The following is a 16,042-nucleotide window of genomic DNA, read 5'->3' as shown; positions in this document are numbered from 1 at the left end:
ACTGAAACATTTTAACCAACTGCATTGCAATGTGTGTTAGATTATGCAAGATTACAGTTGTTCTTAGTATTAAAACTCTTTGCGTAACTTGAGACCGGTCTGACGCGAGCTTTCCCCAACCAAGTCAGTCAGTATCAGGTCACCCTGTCTGTTCAGAATAACTTGTTCATCGCAACACATAGGTCGTTTGAGGGCAAGGGTATAGCGTGCAATGCGTGCGGTCGTTTATTGTGGTAGATCTATATTCCGATATGTAAATATATTGATGCATATTTACTTTTTAAGTTTACCTTTTTAGTACTTATTCCGGGCGTGATGAACTTATTTTTTTAATTAAATGATCAAAATTCTTTTGAGTGCCCAATAAAACGTGATGTGAGGCGATATAAAAGATATAGATATATATAAAACAGGTTTTTCGTTTCTTTTTTTTTTTGTAAGTATACAAAACATAAGACAATGCAAAAAATGTCAAGTATTTATTTTAAAAAACTACATGAATATATGGTATAAGAACTAGATGGCCTTAAAGATGTTAATATATTTAAAAAAAAAAAAAGTATTACTCAATTTAATAAAGAATAAAAATTAAAAGCTTAACAATGGATAATAAGCAATTGATATTGTTTTGAATATCTTTAATATCAAGCATGTAATCAAACATAATGTGCAGATAATTACACGCTTTTAATACCTAGGATTAAATACGATTTCATTTTGAAAAGTTAAACCATTAAAATAAAAGTTTTTGTACGAAAATTAAAAATTAAAATTATCACTAAAAAACAAATTTATAATGCTAGTTAAACCCGTCGGGAAATACTCCATTCGACTCTGAAGAACAATAATTCACTGCCATACATGTATATATAGAATCATTATGAATTAGTGTGAATCCAACATCGTTACACAAAAATATATGAACTGAACGAAAGTTTAATACTCAGAATCACAGGCGAAAGTAAATTAGAAAATCAGTAAAAAAACAGAATCTATAAACCTTTTTAAATTAATTTAAATACTAAGATGGCTGAAACTATTTCACCCTACGGACTTATTACAGTCAAATAGTATATTCATTAATACATGTATATCAATAGATATTCTATTTATGAAAAATAATCAAAAACCATGTACAAAAATATAACTGGACACAAATTTTAGAATATTATAATCTATTTTTTTAATATAAAATGTCATTATTTTGATACAAATTTTTTTTTATTATTATGACGACACAGCAACTTTACAATCTATTTAGCAAGATAATTGAACAATAGATAAAAAAGTTCTATTTGATTCAACATTAAGTACTCACAGACCCAGCAGCTGGTAACTTTAACGATAACAACGAAACGAAAGAAATGAAATAGAAAATGAAAGAACTGTAATCCGTACAGTCAGACCACAAAGTCACCTAATTGAAACGATAAGGCAAACCAAGAATATCGTTCCTTAGCGATCTTTAAAAATCACTAATCGTATTATCCAATAAATCGATCGCCAAATAATTCGGTTAGCAATCCAAACGATTTTGATACCGTAGGCTTACCAGAGATATTTCCTGCCAAACGGTTCGCAACTTAAGATCATTATATATGAGGCAATTCCCTATGTAGCAGGGTATGTTAGCATTTTTCACAATGTTTTTGTTCGGTAGCGTTCAAGTATGTCAAACTGAAGTTTCATGCTGTTCCCCACAATTCAAGCCCGTAAGTCCAAACAGGTTTCAAAACTGATTTATAAGTCAATAATTTACTTTCTACTGAAAGCCGAGATCTATATCCTATCAGCTTTGTTTTTAAACTTGAGTTTCTGCTTAGATTTGATATGTTTCGCTCAAGTAAGTCGTCGGTCAAGATGAAAACCCAAATATTTTAAGTCCTGAGATCACAGAATTGGAACATTGAAGATAGAAACGGGTTCCTTACGAACAGTTTTTCTATCTTCATTGAAGATAGAAACGTAAACGTTCCTTACTGAGGGGGATCGTGACGTACTTTGATTTTTTCGTTTATTTTTATTTTCCAATACGTAAGCCACGATTCGAGGAAGAGTGATATAATCTTGAATAAAACGAGACGCAGTAGCCGAATCTTCGTCCACACCAAGAATATCAGTATCGTCACCAAACGTTACAACTGTGGTATCTGCTGTAATTGGCAAGTCAGCCGTAAACAGAACACACAAGATGGGTCCGAGAAAGCTTTCTTGAGGTGTCCCTGATTGTATAATGAAAAATTCCGTCAAAACCTCTCCATGTTTAAGCTGAAAACACCTGTATTATAGGTAAGAGATTAACTCTGGTAAAACATTTTTCAGTTTATAGAGCAACCCAAAATTCCAAACCTTGTCAAAACTGATATCGAGGTAAACCGCTGAACAGTACTGTTTATCTTCTAGAGCATGATTTATAACGTTAGCAATCCTGTTTGCCTGCTCCACAGCAGTATGTTGATCCCTAAACCCAAATTCGTGAGCCGGAATTTGATGGTCCACGAATTGCTTCAGTATTTTCAAAAAGAGCTTTTCAAACACCTTAGAGAGTACAGAAAGCAGGCTGAAAGGCCTATAAGACGTTAAATTCATTAATTACAGGAAATTAATAGAATATAAAAATTTCGTTTTAAAAATCGTATTGCTTATTTAAAAAAACAACAAAATGTTTATCATGAACCGAGATATAAATGCATTGAAAAAGAAACGTTTTCAACATTTTGTCAGTAATGTAAATTTAATTTTTTTTTAAATCTCATGATTTACAAAAAAATATATATAATTCTACAGCCGTGTGCGTTGTATCATAACAATTAAAAAAAGAAAAAAATGTATCCAGATATTTATGTGGAAAAAGTAATGACCTGATGGTATTCAATCAAACAACATTCAATTAATTACGATTCATATGAGTAAGTTGAAACTTGTAGTACGAGGTTACTATCAAACCGGAGTATAGAATTGAAATTCCAGATATCTTGTTTTAAATTTAAATTAGTAATGTTTTATTCAAACTTTAAATCTTCATGAAAACGTTATTTTTGGCACTGAAAGTTGTAGAATTAACAACACTAGATAACTTTTTAGCATATATATTCAATAAATAAGGTAAAAATAAAAAAACAACATTTATTTGACTACGATCACGCAAATCTTCTTAAAACAGTATATCCTATCCCTTTTGGAAAAAAGGAGACAATTTATTTTATAGGAAGTTATAAAGATAAAGTAAAACCGAAAAAATTTAATCTTTAAAATAATAAAATTCATAAATTTGACTCACAGAAAATGCTAACTAGCCAACTGGCGCGGCGTTAGGATTCGAGAGATTTAATATTAATATTTAAATTTCTTTTCAAAATATTTTATTCAAACATTAAACTTACAGTAAAAATTATTTTTATGGAAAATCCTAAACAAATTAACAAACAAACATTTTTTTGTTAATGTAGATAAAATATATTAAAAAAACCATGTAAAGTAAAACATTCAGATTATCTATACAAACTATCTACATCATTGCATATTAACCCAATTGAAAAAAAGAATAATTATCTATTCCATACTACTGTATGTATATCAAATAATAGGATATGATAGCACAAAACTCAGAAATTATTTTCATGCAATTTACAAGCAGTACAAAATTAATTTTATTAATCATGGCCCGTTGGTATTGTTATATACTTTATTGATTCCACTTACCAACAATCTTTAATAGTATGTTCGATCGTTATCCGTCATGTCAGTATGAAGGTCTCAGTTGTTATCAAATAGGTAACATATAGATAAAATAGATAACCATTGAGACCTTCATACTGACATGACGGATAACGTTTACATTATTTTACCTTTCGATTATCAATTGTTATATTTATAATATTTTTTTTAAATTCAAGTTAGTATAATTAATGATATACGAAATACATAATTATAATTGTGAGACATCGATGTTTCTGAGGATGGATACTAATACGAAAGCGCTCGAACATACTATTAAAGATTGTTGGTAAGTGGAAACTATTATATAAATGAAATAGTACAAAATTAGACTAACCACCAGTAATTTAACTTTTGGGTCGACTATTATAATTTTGAACATACAACTTCTCTATTAAAATCAAGGTTAATTATTTTACAGTGTTATTTACATTACAAAGTACCGTTTTTAATTTTAATGTAACTTATTTGTTCCTGTACTTGATAAAGAATCCGATAAAGAGAAATAATGCGTGAAAATTGATTGGGATTTACAATCAAGTAATGGAAAATCTTAATAATATGAGATGTAAAAATGGAAACACAAATATTCCTTCACTTAGTAGATATTTTTCTCACTATAACAAAGAATATTTGACGAATAAATAACGAATGTTTAATTAACGTACAGAACTTAAATAATATCATTGTCTAAATTTGAAAGTATCAATTAAAATAAATTAAATATTTTTAAAAAATCATGAAATCAATAGTTAGAAAAATCTATTTTGAGTGATATAAATAAACAATTATATGTACATTACTTCTGGAAAAAATTCAGCTAAGTACGCTGAACTTGACAAAACTTTAAACTGTTTAAAACATATGACTTTATTGTAACGGCTCCTTCTATAATTTTATGAGAAGATACATAATAATAAAAAAGAACATAATTATGAATAGGTACAATAAAATTATATAGGAGAATTTATCCTGAAAAAAATGGATACATTAATTGATGTTTTAGAATGGAAAAAATCAAATTTACCGTTTTGCTAAAATTTAAAATATGAGCTATTAATGTTGACATTTTACCACCTTAAATCAAAAACCGTGAGTAATAAAAATTATTGAACAAATTTGAAGTTTTAAATTAAGCTATGAAAGTTAAATGTAAAATTTAAAACCCTTTAATTTAATTAGTTTTAATTTTTACAATGTTTTTTTTATTTCACGAATGTTTTGCTTCATCGAATTAATAATTTATCCTAACATTTTATTTATTTTTTGTTTACGTTTTGTTCATAGATAAACTAAACAACCTTAATTTTTATTGATATTGCATATAGAATTGGATTAATCATAATTAAGCATATATAAAAAATAATAAAGAAATATAATTAGTCATTTAAACAATTATTTCGTGTTTCGTATACTTTTTTTATTTACTTATCTTTAGGTTTTATTAATTTTATTTATTTATTACTTTACTGGGCTTAATTATTTATAAAAGTACTGAAGTTTTTTTTTCAGTTGGTGGTTTTTCCTCGGAAATAAGTATTAATAATTTACATAATTGCTTTAGTCTAAAATTGTATGCAACGTTTTAGCTTGGTAGAAGTTGCCAATTTTGGAGTACTAACCAATTTCTAATTGGTGTATAGAAATGAAATCTAAGAAAGGGTTAATTTTATGTATTAACTGATATTATAAGTTACAACAATTAAAAACACCTGACTGATAAATTATCTCATTTTCTGATAAAGGAAAATCTTAATACTGTAGTAAAAAGATTTATAATTTAAAGATAAACTACTACAATTACGTTTTTACAGATCGCCTTATTTAATATGGTGATGATGCTTTTCCTAGGTCAGCTGCAAAAAAATAAAATAATAATTTTATTCTTATCATAATGATTTTAACCTTGAATAAAAGTAAAACCGCTAATAAAAAAACACACTGGATATGGTAATATTTTGTTATTAAATTATATTAAGATATAAATATATATTTTGTACTTAACATATAAGGAAAACTGTAACTATAAAAACGTGCTAACTTCCGGTTCGAATTCAATATTTCAAAAGAGGGCGTTAAAAAAAGACGGTTAGTTAAATTTATAAACCTTACATATCATAAAATGAAAATAATTACAGCATTCATACAAAAATAATCTACGTTAATAGCCTGTTTATTCCGTAAAAGAAACTTTCAATATTATATGTAAATGTCATAATTGAAAAAGTTGACAAATGATATTATTTATATTTAAAATACATAGAAAGTCAGTAACTCTTTAACAAAATATATTTTCTAAACTTAGGTTACAATTTTTAAATACAAAATAATTGACAAATTGGAAATGCCTAATGTGGAAAAACAATTTAAGATGAAAGATTATAATTTTCAATTTTTACTTCCTTGTAAAAAGTAAAGGAAGTATTGAGATCGTGAAAAATTTCGGTTTTCAGATTTCAATGAAAATATCCATTTTGACCATCCCTGAATCCATTTTTACTAGTTTCCGCGTGACGTCTGTACGTACGCACATATGTATCTCGCACAACTCAAAAAACGATTAGCCGTAGGATGTTGAAATTTTGGATTTAGGACTGTTGTAACATCTCCTTTTGATGGCAATCGACTGGACCATAAGTGTCCAAAAATCCGAAATCCAAAAAATTTGGATTTTGAACTTTTTCTTAACTGCAGTATTAAGTCCTCATTGTGAGTTTTTCAACGATATATCATAAGTGGTACTTATTTTCATTGGTTCCAGAGTTATAGCCAAATAAAATTTTAATTAATGAAATATTTGGAAATTACAAGGGGAAGACAAATCGGTTCGAATCAGTCTTCACCTCCTTCTTTTTTAATTTTTTTTTTTTTAATTTAAATATATTGATTTATTAACCCCAGATTGTAAAAACAAATTACAATAAATAATAATTCAATAACAACATTAACAAAAAAACAATATGAAAAAATTACATACGTTATTACTGAAATAAAATTTTATGTACTTTTCATTTTGAAGAAAACTGTACATGTAATTTAATAGGCGTACAAGGACGTCACGTGATGTTCATATCAGATTTTTCACATTATTTTGGATGGAAGAAAAATAAAAATAAAATAAATAGAAATAGTACTGATTTTATGAGCGAAATTAAATTCTACTTGAGGTAAGACTACAGAAATATTAATAAAATATGATCCAACAATATATTATCGTGAGCTAAAATGCAGTAAAACACGTTCCACGCAGGAAATGAAAGAAATTTCAAAGCTATGAACTAAAATTACAAAGGAAGACAAAAGATTTTTATAAGAAAATTATAAAAATTAAGACATGAAAAGCAGACTAATAGGAAGATACATGTAGATTATCAGAAATATATTAAATAATAAAAAATTTTTTTTATACATTTAAAGTACCTTTATATGGAATGAATTGTGTAGATTAGGTTTAAACTATTGAAATCAAGATAAAAATTTACATAGTTGACCTCAATGTTTGTATATACAAATAATGAGCTAATAGATTTAAAAAAACATTAGTGAAACAAATTAAAAATAAATTCAAATAATATATATAAAATTTAATTTTTTTTTGCATATATTACAAAATTAGCTGAGTAATTCGGCTTTACCCGGGTTTCCCTCGCATCTACTCCAAATATTGCTTTGAATACATGAAAATTTTCTAGTTAAACTCAATTGAAGTATGAATACCGGTCATAATAATTTTCTTTAGGATAGTCAATCTAGAATAGCAAATGCTCCACGGTCAGTAAAACAAGCAAAAAATATTTCATACCTTAATTATATCGCAAGATAAATTTAATAAAGAAAATAATTATTAGAATATATTTTATTCAAGATATTAAATTAACTGATCCAGCAGTTTTTAAATGTTAAAACACCGCCTTCCCAATTTTAGGCCTAGAATATTTGATGGGTTTGAAATGTAGTAATCAACAATTTAGGTCAAACTTAAGACTTATACCAAAAATAGTATCAAACGGTCCAGTATTTTACGAATTTTGAAATTACCTCTTTTTAGAGCATCCTTACCACCGTAGGGGAAAACAGCCTCCACCATCGCCTCCGTTCATAGCCCTTACGGGCTTTACCGGAGTTCATCTTCGAAATCTCGGCTTTTAACATATTCCAGTCCACCTCGGCCAGTATGCCACCGATGCGAATGCCATGAGTGACAATCTGGGTGCATTTTCGAAATTTTTAATCACTTGAACTCTAACCGAGGTCAACATATAACCACCTTGTTCATAAAATTTATTATAAGCCACTTTCAACGTGATGCTCAAAAAACAGTAAAATTTTCATCGATTGAAACAAATTAAATAGCTTTTTGCCTGTAACCATTATTTAGATAAACCAACACTTTTTTCGTTTATACTCGGTTCAGGTGAATTTTACTCATTTTGTCTACATATACAGTACCAAAATAGTCGAGAATGAGCTAATGCGAATATTTTTAACTTAAGAAAACTTTGGACAATATTAATCAATCCCAACCTTTTAATAGAAGCTGAAAACCTACAAGATACTTAGAAATAATAGAATAAAACGTCAAATCAAATAGTTGAAACGATAAAAGTATTTTAAGGAATAATAAAATCACATTTTGCGGATGTAGTAGGTTTTAGGTTTTTGTTTTTTTAAGTTTTCAGATTTATTTTTTCCGTGATATTACTATTTAATAAACCAAAAAACACATATCTTTCACTAAGTTCTAAAGTGATTTTGTTACATATTTAATAGAAATGCGCGAGTGGTAGCGTCTCGGCCTTTCATCCAGAGGTCCCGGGTTCGAATCCCGGTCAGGTATGTCATTTTGCATACGCTATAGAATTCCATTTCCATATCCCACGCACAAGCTTTCAAGCTTATGTGGCGATATTATCAAGCAAAAAGAAAAAAAAATTAAATTTTCACTCGTACACCAGCTACTACAAATTTTTAATGATTTTATTTTAAATTATTCCTACTTTACTTTAAAAAGTAGGCGTCAAAGAAAATACGTCATTGACCATAATTATGAACTTTTTTTTTTTAACAAAGAGGATGTATCTGTAACCCGAAGGGAGAGGCGCCATCGTAGAGGTCATCTCAACCGTACTCCACCCACCCTAATGAATCTAGTCTACTGGCCACAACGGTAGTCTTCTCTTTTTTATACTTGTAATTTTAAGCCTCATAAACTGGTTAAAAGTAGCTTCCTATAACCTGTAACCAGATATATACTAGAAATTTACCGCTTTATGCAAGAATAAGAGGAATAGATCTAATAGAGGCGCCAACAAGATTTTTAAATTACACCTGAAATAACAGAATCTAAATAAGTGTACAACTTGCTAAAAAAATTCGATTTTTTATTTTGAATTTTTTCTAAAAGAGATTACCACAAGGTTCACTTTTCGATCTTCATTGGAAGATTAAATATAGAAAATATTACGATAAAAAGGAATGTTTTATGGGTGTTTATTTAAAAATAAAAAAACAATTAAAATAAATTCAAAGCTGAAATAAATTATACTATTTTTTAATATAAGATATATAAATAGGACAAACATATTACTGCCACTATGTTGAACTGACAGCTTATTTATAGGATATCACCAAGGTCGTAGTGTAGCCTTATAACTAGCAGTTAGTAACTTAAGTTTCCGTCGAGTAATTATTTACGGCTTGTAAATACAATAAGTAACCAATAAGTAACGTTCAACATCGTTGATTGTGGTTGTCGGCGTGTTGTTTTTAAATTTGTGGTAGATGTAAATTGTTCAGTTGTAGTAGTAACAAGTAACAGTGTTGAAATATTTCGCAATAGTTATCAACCGTTGCCCACCTGGTGGTAATTGTCGGCTTGAATCAGTCGGTCAGTCATTTCTAAGCAATTACCATCACTACAAATATAACTGCGAGCAAGTAAAAAAAAAAAAAAGTAAAAAATTTAAAAAAAAACCGACATTTTATAACAGTTTATAAAGTTCTTCATAGTCACCATTAACTCTCAAAAAAAAAATTTCAACCCACTTAATTCTACATATATATACACAATAATTATTTGTCTTAGTCATACAATGTATTAATCCTTTCTATATATATGGTCCAATATATATAATGAATAATTGAATTTTGTTTCCCTTTTTATTAATAAAACTAATATGGTTTACATACCAAAGTATTTCCAGTATTTATTTTTTATTTTTTTGTTTTTTATTACCCACTCCTTGTATTCCTAGAAAACTTTCACGTAATTTTTTTTTATAATTCATAACTCACTCGCGTGCGAAGAATATATTATTTTATTATAAAAAATAAATACTCAAAAACCTAACTAACCACAAAAAACAATTGTTTTTATTCTATTAAAAAAAAAACCTTAGAGCTCATTATTATTTTATTACGTACCATATTTATATTTACATCATTCTTCGCTGAAAATTAGATGTGTAATTAAATTTTAAATGTTGAAAAATTAAAATTTCGGAATGTAGTAAAATTGAAAGAAATTTATCGTTCTCATATAAAAGCTCTATGATTTCTTCTTCTAATAATTTTATTTATAAATGACCTACTTTGATATATATAATTCTTGAGTTTTGAATCCCACGAAGAATTTATATATACTAAAATTATAATTATAAAATAAATATAATTAAATAATCTACTCTATAGTTTTAATATTATAATTATTAAATTATAATATCTAAAATTATAATTTAAAAATCTCTATGCTTCTGGAATCTAATTAATTTCTACCTCTACATCTCATGAATAAATTTATAAAAAATGATATAATAGTTTGTTTTTTAAAAGAGGAGTATGTAATTTAAATTTGTATAATAACTCAAATGTTAAAATTATGACTTATTGATAGGACGATATATCTCAAAAAGAGGTTAGAGTTTATGAAAAATTTATTCCCGCGTGTTGTATAGTGTATTAAAATAATATTACAAGAAAAGGTATTTGGAAATGTTTTTATTATTATTATTATTATTATTATTATTATAACGACACAGCAGCTTTACAATCTGTTCAGCAAGATAATTGAAGAATAAGTAAATAATATATTTGAACTAACATTAATTAGTCACAGACCCAGGGGCTGACTTAACGATAACAACGAAACGAAGAAATGAAACGGAAAAGCACTCCGTACAGTCAGACCATAAAGTCACCTAATTGAAACGATAAGACAAACCAAGAATATTGTTCCTTAACAATCTTGAAAAATCACCGATGATCTTGTTATCCAATAAATTGACCGCCAAATAATTCGGTTAGCAATTCAAACGATTTTGATATCGTAGGCTGACCAAAGAGATTTCCTGGCGAATGGTTCGCAACGTAAGATCATTATATATGAGGCTGTTGTTTATGTATCAGGATATGTTTAACATTTTCACAATGTTTTTTGTCCGGTAGCGTTCAAGTATGTCAATACTGGAGTTTCACGCTGTACCTCACAATTCAAGCTCATAAGTCCAAATAGGCTTCAAAACTCACTCATGAATCAATAATTTACTTTCTACTGAAAGCCGAGATCTATGTCCTATCAGTTGCCAATACATGCTTTTAAACTTGAGATTCATCTGTTTCCGCTATTTATAAAAATAATAATAAATAAATAAAAAATAATAATAAAAATGACTCAAACTATTTGTAAAAATAATACTAAATTCGTAAACGTTTTGCACCTTTGAGTTTCAAAGGTGCAAAAGTTATATTGTTTTATTATATATGATTTTGTATTTCTTCAAAACAAAAAACTAAATTATTTTTAATAAATGAAATGTTTATAGGGTAGAAATGATTTTTAAATTTTATTAGAATGATAGGGAATATATTTAAATATTTTCTTAAATTATATTTTTATTAAAATATTAAAAAATATTAAACCACTTATTTGAGGTGGTTTTTATATCTCTATAATATTTTAGAAGAAAGTAATTTCTCTTAGGTTTGGACTTATGCTAATTTTTAAAACGTTTAACGGGATTAACTTTATGAACGACGCCATTTTATATAATGTCCTGTTTTTTCACAGAGTGGGTACTTTAATCTGTTGCTTTTCAGTATCTGACTCAATCTTTTTTTATGACTGTAAAATGTACGTGAGTTAAAATGTCCATGAAAAATGTACGCCGTTGCTTCTCTGAAATTATTAGTTATATTTGTTGTAAAACCAGTCCCTGTGGTAAAAAGAGAGAAGGTATCATCTATCACTTGTAGGGGAGAATATCGTGTACATTTTGGTGTGTTCGCCATATTGATACGCCACAGTATATTCGGGTTGATGAAGAAGATTACAGGAAACCATTACACTTTTCCTACTATGGGATTTTCACAAAGAGGGGTACATTATTTTTTTTGCTTTCACTGTCTGACTCGGTCTTTCTTATAACTATAAAAAATATATGAATCTTCCTAGCTACAGTATTGTAACTTTAATGAAGTAAGGACCTACGACATAAGTTTATTTCAATAAAGCAATTTATTTAAAATGTGAATATCATATAAAATGAGATAAACGTAAAGTGATTTTGCTTACAACTAAATGTGTGTCACAAAGGTTACAATCACAAACACACGTGGTCTTCAAGTACAAAAGTCATCTACAGTTGTCAGTTTATAATTCGAGAAAAATATTTATCGACTTTTCCGATCAATTTGCTGCATATACTTTACCATACCAAAAGAGTATAATAAAATGGTAAAGGAAAACTGCATTTGAATTATTGTTAAATATGTGTGTGTGTGTGTATGTATGTATGTATGTATGTATGTATGTATGTATGTATGTGTATGTGTGTGTGTGTATGTATGTATGTATGTATGTATGTGTATGTGTGTGTGTGTGTGTGTGTGTGGTTGTGTGTGTGTGTGTGTGTGTGTGTGTGTGTGTGTGTGTGTGTGTGGTTGTGTGTGTGTGTGTGTGTGTGTGTGTGTGTGTGTGTGTGTGTGTGTGTGTGTGTGTGTGTGTGTGTGTGTGTGTGTGTGTGTGTGTGTGTGTGTGTGTGTGTGTGCGAGAGAGAGAGAGAGGTAAATGCACATATCTTAAATAAATTAAAAATAGGGAAGAAAATTAGTATTACAGGTTTTAGAGAAAAACTTGCTGTAGCATTATGCCCTAATAAAGAAATTCAAGAAACAATTGTTATAAACATATGCTTGTAGAAGGTAAACGTGATCGATGTGCAATATGTTACCAGAAATTTACCAGTAAACACGGTAAACACTATGCTGTTAAAAATTCAAAAAGAGTAACCCTCTGTTGTCCAGGTTGCCCTGAATAAAGGTGCATTTGTTCAAATTGTTTTTCTTTACCCATAAAGATGCGTTAAAAAAATAAACTTTCATATATAATAACTCGGTATGAACAATTTCTGACATTTGTTTTCTGTTACTATTGTTAATGTGAACTTAAAATTTATGCCTATCCACAGTTTATTTGTTTCTCCGCATTCAATGTAATTATTTACGAATTGTGATAGTGAAAAAAAATTGTAAAAAATACAATACATTTGTGAAATCAAGTAAGTATTTTATAGCATAATTTGAACTCATTATTTGCAGTATATTTTCAGATTGCCACATTAGGTTATTTCACATAATTGAAGATTTTTATACACTGTTTCATAATTTTCAACTTTCATATACGTTAAAATCACGTGACCATATTTTGTACATGGCTCCTATAAAATATGAAAATGTGAAGTTTTTGCACAAACACAATAAATTGTGTTTGTGCTTATACACTGGGCTACACAAACAAATCAGATTTTCAATCAGTTTTTTTGTTATATTTTTGCCAAAACCACATAAAACAATTTACTAAAGATTCTAAATGTCATGTTAAAAAAAAAATTTGATGTGGACACCACATGATTTCCTTTTACGCCTACTAAATTACATATACAGGTTTATTTAAAATGAAAAGTTCATAAAATTTTATTTCATTAATAACTTCTGATATTTTTTCTTTTTTTTTATTATTATTGAATTATTATATATTATAATTTTTTTTACAATCAGAGATTAATAATTATTAATAAATCAATAAATGCAAATTAAAAAAAAAAAAGTTAAAAAAGGAGATGAAATCGTATTTGAACCGTAGTGCCTTTCCCTTATAAGTTCCAAATATTTCATTAATTAAAATTTTATTTGGTTATAACTTTGGAAGAAATAGGTCCACTTATGATATATCGTTTAACGGCTCTCAATGAGAACTTATTACTGCAGTTAAGAAAAAATCCAAATATTTTGGATTTCGGGCTTTTTTGGACACTTTTGGTTCAGTCGATTGCAATCTAAAGGGGAGGTGAATTACTAGATATTACTACAGTTCTAAATCCAAAATTTCAATATCCTACAGGTAATCGTTTTTGAGTTATGCGAGATAGGTACATGCATTCATACGTGCGCACAGACGTCACGCCGAAACTAGTCAAAATGGATTCAGGGATGGTCAAAATGAATATTTCCATTGAAATCTGAAAACCGAAATTTTTTGTTATCACAATACTTCCTTTACTTCATACAAGGAAGTAAAATCCATTTGGATTAGAGAGAGATTTAAATAAATTACCTGATAGCCAAAGTGTTATCAAACATTTAATGTTGATTTTCGTTGAAAATAATTCAGATTTTAAAGTTAATAAAATAATTATTCTCAAATTTATTACTCAAGAAAGGGTAGAAGATAAGTCTATTTTATTCCACAATACCCCAAATTATAATGTTATGATCAATTATAGATTGAAAAGTTTTTGTCTGTTGTTAAATTGACAATTCCTCAAACCGATACGTTGACTGAATCCCAAAAACCAAATACATTTTTTATTTATATATATATTTACTGGGTTTAATGTTAGATCCTGCAGAATTACGTAACGACTGTTACAAATGATTATCGATTCATTAAGATTATTAATTTAGCCTATTATCTTATCTAATTAATAATTATGATTTTTAATAGAACCGATGGGTATAAAATAGAAATAAATATTAAATTCTTTCTAAATATTCTCAAAATCAAAGCATAATATGCTTTGAGAGAACAAAAAAATTCAAAGTAAAAGGTTATTTTTAGAACACAATGTACTACGCAATACGAGTACATACAGTAATTATTTTCAAAGATAACATAAATGTAAATTATCAAGATTTATTAACCGGGTTTTCACATACACTATAACATTTTGTTACGTTGCCACATATAATGAGTTTAGTTCTTTATTTATAATATTTATGAAACTTGCTTGTTTTAAACAACACAGACAGACACACACGCACACACACAAATATTTATTTATTGATGTCCTTCAGACCAATATTGAGAAGGGAAATGAGAATACTTGATCTAGAACAAGAGTGAAAGTTAACTGCGTTTACTAAATATTATATATATATATATATATATATATATATCATTTAGAATATACTGTATTCTAGTGCCTGCATAAATATATATATATATATATATCTTTTAACCTTTTAATCGATGTTAAAGTAAAATCATATTTTACATGTAGATATCTAGGTTGACTGTGTTAATCAAGTAACAACCATTACTACATTTCTGTATGTTAATTTTTATATGTACTTAAAGGATAATGGCTCAGATGCTGTAAGTCTTGAAATAATATGAAGGAATCAATCTAAAAAAGATAAATTTAATTTTTATTTATTAATTTAATTTATCAATGGTAATTTTTTAATTAAAAATTGTGAATAATACAAGGCCAATTTAATCATTCCACACTTTCTATTCACTGTTATTAAAAAAACAAAAAGAAATAAATTTACCATACCTTTTAAATTACTGCAAATTGATTTATTTTTAATATTTGTTTAATTGAAAAATAAATACTGTAATAATTACCGTAATTATTATATTTAAGTTATATTATTTGTATTTGATCTATAATTAAATTTTAAAAATCAATATCAGGAATTTCATTTTATAATATATAAATAATAATTACAAATAAATATATTATTGTTATAAATATATAAATTATAAATTATTATAAATATTAATTATAAATAATTAATTATAAATATATTTTTGTTAGCGTAAAATGAAATTGGTATACTTTGACGGGAAATTTAAAAGGTATTTAAATATTTTATAAATATTCACAAAATATTATTATACAAATATTTTACAAATTAACAAAAATTAATAATAAATTATTTTAAATCATTCGTAATTTAATAATTAAATTATTGATTTATATTAATATTTAGAATTGTAAGCACGTTCTGGATAAGGACATTTTATAACAGTGATTAAGTAAAT

At 27.3% G+C, this 16,042-nt stretch overlaps 1 protein-coding gene across 1 annotated transcript in view; it reads left to right on the top strand.

Moving 5' to 3' along the window:
* pot (zona pellucida domain protein papillote) overlaps positions 1-16,042 on the top strand; it is a 259,907-nt gene that overhangs the window by 100,030 nt on the left and 143,835 nt on the right. The window lies entirely within an intron of this gene.

Source organism: Lycorma delicatula, chromosome 7 (genome assembly GCF_047948215.1).
Source record: "Lycorma delicatula isolate Av1 chromosome 7, ASM4794821v1, whole genome shotgun sequence".
NCBI classification, from domain to species: Eukaryota; Metazoa; Arthropoda; class Insecta; order Hemiptera; family Fulgoridae; genus Lycorma; species Lycorma delicatula.
This window is presented reverse-complemented; position numbering and strand designations above follow the sequence as displayed.